Here is a 6,039-nt window from a genome sequence, read left to right as displayed (position 1 = left end):
GTTTCTTTCGTCTACGACCACACCACAGGGAACGTACCGGTTCTCGTCCGATCACCGAAGTCAAGTCCTGTTGGGCGGCGTCAGTACCTGGCTGGGTGACCACCTGGGAATACGCCGTGTTGTAGACTTTTGGACCCATTTTGGGACTGGACTCTTCAGAGAAGATTTCCATACGCCTCCACATCATTGATCCCTCTGTTTTCAAAATGTTGTCTTTTTTTTTTTGGAATTATTTTTCCAGCAAGTTGACAGCATATTAGAAGATTTTCTTGTTTGATTACAGCACTGCAACACTGAGCAGCACACTGGAGGCAATCTCTTGAATGTGGCTTTGATGACTGACCATTGGAGAATCGCCCTTTTGTGATTTGAAGTCTTAGCTGGCTTTGGAATCTCTGGGTTAAGTAGCCGAGACGTAATTGGAAATTCATCACAACAGCAATTAAAGGCCTTCCTTCTAAGAGACTTAAAAGAGAGTCCAAGCAATTGGGCAAGGTTTGAGTTGTTTCTTTCGTCTACGACCACACCACAGGGAACGTACCGGTTCTCGTCCGATCACCGAAGTCAAGTCCTGTTGGGCGGCGTCAGTACCTGGCTGGGTGACCACCTGGGAATACGCCGTGTTGTAGACTTTTGGACCCATTTTGGGACTGGACTCTTCAGAGAAGATTTCCATACGCCTCCACATCATTGATCCCTCTGTTTTCAAAATGTTGTCTTTTTTTTTTTGGAATTATTTTTCCAGCAAGTTGACAGCATATTAGAAGATTTTCTTGTTTGATTACAGCACTGCAACACTGAGCAGCACACTGGAGGCAATCTCTTGAATGTGGCTTTGATGACTGACCATTGGAGAATCGCCCTTTTGTGATTTGAAGTCTTAGCTGGCTTTGGAATCTCTGGGTTAAGTAGCCGAGACGTAATTGGAAATTCATCACAACAGCAATTAAAGGCCTTCCTTCTAAGAGACTTAAAAGAGAGTCCAAGCAATTGGGCAAGGTTTGAGTTGTTTCTTTCGTCTACGACCACACCACAGGGAACGTACCGGTTCTCGTCCGATCACCGAAGTCAAGTCCTGTTGGGCGGCGTCAGTACCTGGCTGGGTGACCACCTGGGAATACGCCGTGTTGTAGACTTTTGGACCCATTTTGGGACTGGACTCTTCAGAGAAGATTTCCATACGCCTCCACATCATTGATCCCTCTGTTTTCAAAATGTTGTCTTTTTTTTTTTGGAATTATTTTTCCAGCAAGTTGACAGCATATTAGAAGATTTTCTTGTTTGATTACAGCACTGCAACACTGAGCAGCACACTGGAGGCAATCTCTTGAATGTGGCTTTGATGACTGACCATTGGAGAATCGCCCTTTTGTGATTTGAAGTCTTAGCTGGCTTTGGAATCTCTGGGTTAAGTAGCCGAGACGTAATTGGAAATTCATCACAACAGCAATTAAAGGCCTTCCTTCTAAGAGACTTAAAAGAGAGTCCAAGCAATTGGGCAAGGTTTGAGTTGTTTCTTTCGTCTACGACCACACCACAGGGAACGTACCGGTTCTCGTCCGATCACCGAAGTCAAGTCCTGTTGGGCGGCGTCAGTACCTGGCTGGGTGACCACCTGGGAATACGCCGTGTTGTAGACTTTGGACCCATTTTGGGACTGGACTCTTCAGAGAAGATTTCCATACGCCTCCACATCATTGATCCCTCTGTTTTCAAAATGTTGTCTTTTTTTTTTTGGAATTATTTTTCCAGCAAGTTGACAGCATATTAGAAGATTTTCTTGTTTGATTACAGCACTGCAACACTGAGCAGCACACTGGAGGCAATCTCTTGAATGTGGCTTTGATGACTGACCATTGGAGAATCGCCCTTTTGTGATTTGAAGTCTTAGCTGGCTTTGGAATCTCTGGGTTAAGTAGCCGAGACGTAATTGGAAATTCATCACAACAGCAATTAAAGGCCTTCCTTCTAAGAGACTTAAAAGAGAGTCCAAGCAATTGGGCAAGGTTTGAGTTGTTTCTTTCGTCTACGACCACACCACAGGGAACGTACCGGTTCTCGTCCGATCACCGAAGTCAAGTCCTGTTGGGCGGCGTCAGTACCTGGCTGGGTGACCACCTGGGAATACGCCGTGTTGTAGACTTTTGGACCCATTTTGGGACTGGACTCTTCAGAGAAGATTTCCATACGCCTCCACATCATTGATCCCTCTGTTTTCAAAATGTTGTCTTTTTTTTTTGGAATTATTTTTCCAGCAAGTTGACAGCATATTAGAAGATTTTCTTGTTTGATTACAGCACTGCAACACTGAGCAGCACACTGGAGGCAATCTCTTGAATGTGGCTTTGATGACTGACCATTGGAGAATCGCCCTTTTGTGATTTGAAGTCTTAGCTGGCTTTGGAATCTCTGGGTTAAGTAGCCGAGACGTAATTGGAAATTCATCACAACAGCAATTAAAGGCCTTCCTTCTAAGAGACTTAAAAGAGAGTCCAAGCAATTGGGCAAGGTTTGAGTTGTTTCTTTCGTCTACGACCACACCACAGGGAACGTACCGGTTCTCGTCCGATCACCGAAGTCAAGTCCTGTTGGGCGGCGTCAGTACCTGGCTGGGTGACCACCTGGGAATACGCCGTGTTGTAGACTTTTGGACCCATTTTGGGACTGGACTCTTCAGAGAAGATTTCCATACGCCTCCACATCATTGATCCCTCTGTTTTCAAAATGTTGTCTTTTTTTTTTTGGAATTATTTTTCCAGCAAGTTGACAGCATATTAGAAGATTTTCTTGTTTGATTACAGCACTGCAACACTGAGCAGCACACTGGAGGCAATCTCTTGAATGTGGCTTTGATGACTGACCATTGGAGAATCGCCCTTTTGTGATTTGAAGTCTTAGCTGGCTTTGGAATCTCTGGGTTAAGTAGCCGAGACGTAATTGGAAATTCATCACAACAGCAATTAAAGGCCTTCCTTCTAAGAGACTTAAAAGAGAGTCCAAGCAATTGGGCAAGGTTTGAGTTGTTTCTTTCGTCTACGACCACACCACAGGGAACGTACCGGTTCTCGTCCGATCACCGAAGTCAAGTCCTGTTGGGCGGCGTCAGTACCTGGCTGGGTGACCACCTGGGAATACGCCGTGTTGTAGACTTTTGGACCCATTTTGGGACTGGACTCTTCAGAGAAGATTTCCATACGCCTCCACATCATTGATCCCTCTGTTTTCAAAATGTTGTCTTTTTTTTTTTGGAATTATTTTTCCAGCAAGTTGACAGCATATTAGAAGATTTTCTTGTTTGATTACAGCACTGCAACACTGAGCAGCACACTGGAGGCAATCTCTTGAATGTGGCTTTGATGACTGACCATTGGAGAATCGCCCTTTTGTGATTTGAAGTCTTAGCTGGCTTTGGAATCTCTGGGTTAAGTAGCCGAGACGTAATTGGAAATTCATCACAACAGCAATTAAAGGCCTTCCTTCTAAGAGACTTAAAAGAGAGTCCAAGCAATTGGGCAAGGTTTGAGTTGTTTCTTTCGTCTACGACCACACCACAGGGAACGTACCGGTTCTCGTCCGATCACCGAAGTCAAGTCCTGTTGGGCGGCGTCAGTACCTGGCTGGGTGACCACCTGGGAATACGCCGTGTTGTAGACTTTTGGACCCATTTTGGGACTGGACTCTTCAGAGAAGATTTCCATACGCCTCCACATCATTGATCCCTCTGTTTTCAAAATGTTGTCTTTTTTTTTTGGAATTATTTTTCCAGCAAGTTGACAGCATATTAGAAGATTTTCTTGTTTGATTACAGCACTGCAACACTGAGCAGCACACTGGAGGCAATCTCTTGAATGTGGCTTTGATGACTGACCATTGGAGAATCGCCCTTTTGTGATTTGAAGTCTTAGCTGGCTTTGGAATCTCTGGGTTAAGTAGCCGAGACGTAATTGGAAATTCATCACAACAGCAATTAAAGGCCTTCCTTCTAAGAGACTTAAAAGAGAGTCCAAGCAATTGGGCAAGGTTTGAGTTGTTTCTTTCGTCTACGACCACACCACAGGGAACGTACCGGTTCTCGTCCGATCACCGAAGTCAAGTCCTGTTGGGCGGCGTCAGTACCTGGCTGGGTGACCACCTGGGAATACGCCGTGTTGTAGACTTTTGGACCCATTTGGGACTGGACTCTTCAGAGAAGATTTCCATACGCCTCCACATCATTGATCCCTCTGTTTTCAAAATGTTGTCTTTTTTTTTTGGAATTATTTTTCCAGCAAGTTGACAGCATATTAGAAGATTTTCTTGTTTGATTACAGCACTGCAACACTGAGCAGCACACTGGAGGCAATCTCTTGAATGTGGCTTTGATGACTGACCATTGGAGAATCGCCCTTTTGTGATTTGAAGTCTTAGCTGGCTTTGGAATCTCTGGGTTAAGTAGCCGAGACGTAATTGGAAATTCATCACAACAGCAATTAAAGGCCTTCCTTCTAAGAGACTTAAAAGAGAGTCCAAGCAATTGGGCAAGGTTTGAGTTGTTTCTTTCGTCTACGACCACACCACAGGGAACGTACCGGTTCTCGTCCGATCACCGAAGTCAAGTCCTGTTGGGCGGCGTCAGTACCTGGCTGGGTGACCACCTGGGAATACGCCGTGTTGTAGACTTTTGGACCCATTTTGGGACTGGACTCTTCAGAGAAGATTTCCATACGCCTCCACATCATTGATCCCTCTGTTTTCAAAATGTTGTCTTTTTTTTTTTGGAATTATTTTTCCAGCAAGTTGACAGCATATTAGAAGATTTTCTTGTTTGATTACAGCACTGCAACACTGAGCAGCACACTGGAGGCAATCTCTTGAATGTGGCTTTGATGACTGACCATTGGAGAATCGCCCTTTTGTGATTTGAAGTCTTAGCTGGCTTTGGAATCTCTGGGTTAAGTAGCCGAGACGTAATTGGAAATTCATCACAACAGCAATTAAAGGCCTTCCTTCTAAGAGACTTAAAAGAGAGTCCAAGCAATTGGGCAAGGTTTGAGTTGTTTCTTTCGTCTACGACCACACCACAGGGAACGTACCGGTTCTCGTCCGATCACCGAAGTCAAGTCCTGTTGGGCGGCGTCAGTACCTGGCTGGGTGACCACCTGGGAATACGCCGTGTTGTAGACTTTTGGACCCATTTTGGGACTGGACTCTTCAGAGAAGATTTCCATACGCCTCCACATCATTGATCCCTCTGTTTTCAAAATGTTGTCTTTTTTTTTTTGGAATTATTTTTCCAGCAAGTTGACAGCATATTAGAAGATTTTCTTGTTTGATTACAGCACTGCAACACTGAGCAGCACACTGGAGGCAATCTCTTGAATGTGGCTTTGATGACTGACCATTGGAGAATCGCCCTTTTGTGATTTGAAGTCTTAGCTGGCTTTGGAATCTCTGGGTTAAGTAGCCGAGACGTAATTGGAAATTCATCACAACAGCAATTAAAGGCCTTCCTTCTAAGAGACTTAAAAGAGAGTCCAAGCAATTGGGCAAGGTTTGAGTTGTTTCTTTCGTCTACGACCACACCACAGGGAACGTACCGGTTCTCGTCCGATCACCGAAGTCAAGTCCTGTTGGGCGGCGTCAGTACCTGGCTGGGTGACCACCTGGGAATACGCCGTGTTGTAGACTTTTGGACCCATTTTGGGACTGGACTCTTCAGAGAAGATTTCCATACGCCTCCACATCATTGATCCCTCTGTTTTCAAAATGTTGTCTTTTTTTTTTTGGAATTATTTTTCCAGCAAGTTGACAGCATATTAGAAGATTTTCTTGTTTGATTACAGCACTGCAACACTGAGCAGCACACTGGAGGCAATCTCTTGAATGTGGCTTTGATGACTGACCATTGGAGAATCGCCCTTTTGTGATTTGAAGTCTTAGCTGGCTTTGGAATCTCTGGGTTAAGTAGCCGAGACGTAATTGGAAATTCATCACAACAGCAATTAAAGGCCTTCCTTCTAAGAGACTTAAAAGAGAGTCCAAGCAATTGGGCAAGGTTTG

At 44.7% G+C, this 6,039-nt stretch overlaps 12 non-coding genes across 12 annotated transcripts; all 12 read left to right on the top strand.

The window, feature by feature from the left end:
• Nucleotides 1–9: 9 nt before the first annotated feature.
• LOC145471052 (5S ribosomal RNA) lies at nt 10–128 on the top strand. Its single transcript, XR_014042647.1, has one exon. It is a non-coding gene; the product is annotated as a 5S ribosomal RNA (ribosomal RNA).
• A 385-nt stretch (nt 129–513) lies between these two features.
• On the top strand, nt 514–632 carry LOC145471051 (5S ribosomal RNA). Its single transcript, XR_014042646.1, has one exon. It is a non-coding gene; the product is annotated as a 5S ribosomal RNA (ribosomal RNA).
• A 385-nt stretch (nt 633–1,017) lies between these two features.
• On the top strand, nt 1,018–1,136 carry LOC145471050 (5S ribosomal RNA). The gene has a single exon (XR_014042645.1). It is a non-coding gene; the product is annotated as a 5S ribosomal RNA (ribosomal RNA).
• Nucleotides 1,137–1,521: 385 nt separating this feature from the next.
• On the top strand, nt 1,522–1,640 carry LOC145471048 (5S ribosomal RNA). Its single transcript, XR_014042643.1, has one exon. It is a non-coding gene; the product is annotated as a 5S ribosomal RNA (ribosomal RNA).
• Nucleotides 1,641–2,024: 384 nt separating this feature from the next.
• Nucleotides 2,025–2,143, top strand: LOC145471047 (5S ribosomal RNA). Its single transcript, XR_014042642.1, has one exon. It is a non-coding gene; the product is annotated as a 5S ribosomal RNA (ribosomal RNA).
• A 384-nt stretch (nt 2,144–2,527) lies between these two features.
• Nucleotides 2,528–2,646, top strand: LOC145471046 (5S ribosomal RNA). The gene has a single exon (XR_014042641.1). It is a non-coding gene; the product is annotated as a 5S ribosomal RNA (ribosomal RNA).
• A 385-nt stretch (nt 2,647–3,031) lies between these two features.
• LOC145471045 (5S ribosomal RNA) lies at nt 3,032–3,150 on the top strand. Its single transcript, XR_014042640.1, has one exon. It is a non-coding gene; the product is annotated as a 5S ribosomal RNA (ribosomal RNA).
• Nucleotides 3,151–3,535: 385 nt separating this feature from the next.
• On the top strand, nt 3,536–3,654 carry LOC145471044 (5S ribosomal RNA). Its single transcript, XR_014042639.1, has one exon. It is a non-coding gene; the product is annotated as a 5S ribosomal RNA (ribosomal RNA).
• Nucleotides 3,655–4,038: 384 nt separating this feature from the next.
• On the top strand, nt 4,039–4,157 carry LOC145471104 (5S ribosomal RNA). The gene has a single exon (XR_014042695.1). It is a non-coding gene; the product is annotated as a 5S ribosomal RNA (ribosomal RNA).
• Nucleotides 4,158–4,540: 383 nt separating this feature from the next.
• LOC145471103 (5S ribosomal RNA) lies at nt 4,541–4,659 on the top strand. Its single transcript, XR_014042694.1, has one exon. It is a non-coding gene; the product is annotated as a 5S ribosomal RNA (ribosomal RNA).
• Nucleotides 4,660–5,044: 385 nt separating this feature from the next.
• On the top strand, nt 5,045–5,163 carry LOC145471102 (5S ribosomal RNA). The gene has a single exon (XR_014042693.1). It is a non-coding gene; the product is annotated as a 5S ribosomal RNA (ribosomal RNA).
• A 385-nt stretch (nt 5,164–5,548) lies between these two features.
• Nucleotides 5,549–5,667, top strand: LOC145471100 (5S ribosomal RNA). Its single transcript, XR_014042692.1, has one exon. It is a non-coding gene; the product is annotated as a 5S ribosomal RNA (ribosomal RNA).
• The last annotated feature ends 372 nt before the right edge of the window (nt 5,668–6,039 follow it).

The sequence above is a fragment of the Orbicella franksi genome, unplaced genomic scaffold (assembly GCF_964199315.1).
Source record: "Orbicella franksi unplaced genomic scaffold, jaOrbFran1.1 SCAFFOLD_326, whole genome shotgun sequence".
Taxonomy (NCBI): Eukaryota; Metazoa; Cnidaria; class Anthozoa; order Scleractinia; family Merulinidae; genus Orbicella; species Orbicella franksi.
Note: the sequence above shows the minus strand (reverse complement) of the source record. Positions and strands in the feature narration are given on the sequence as shown.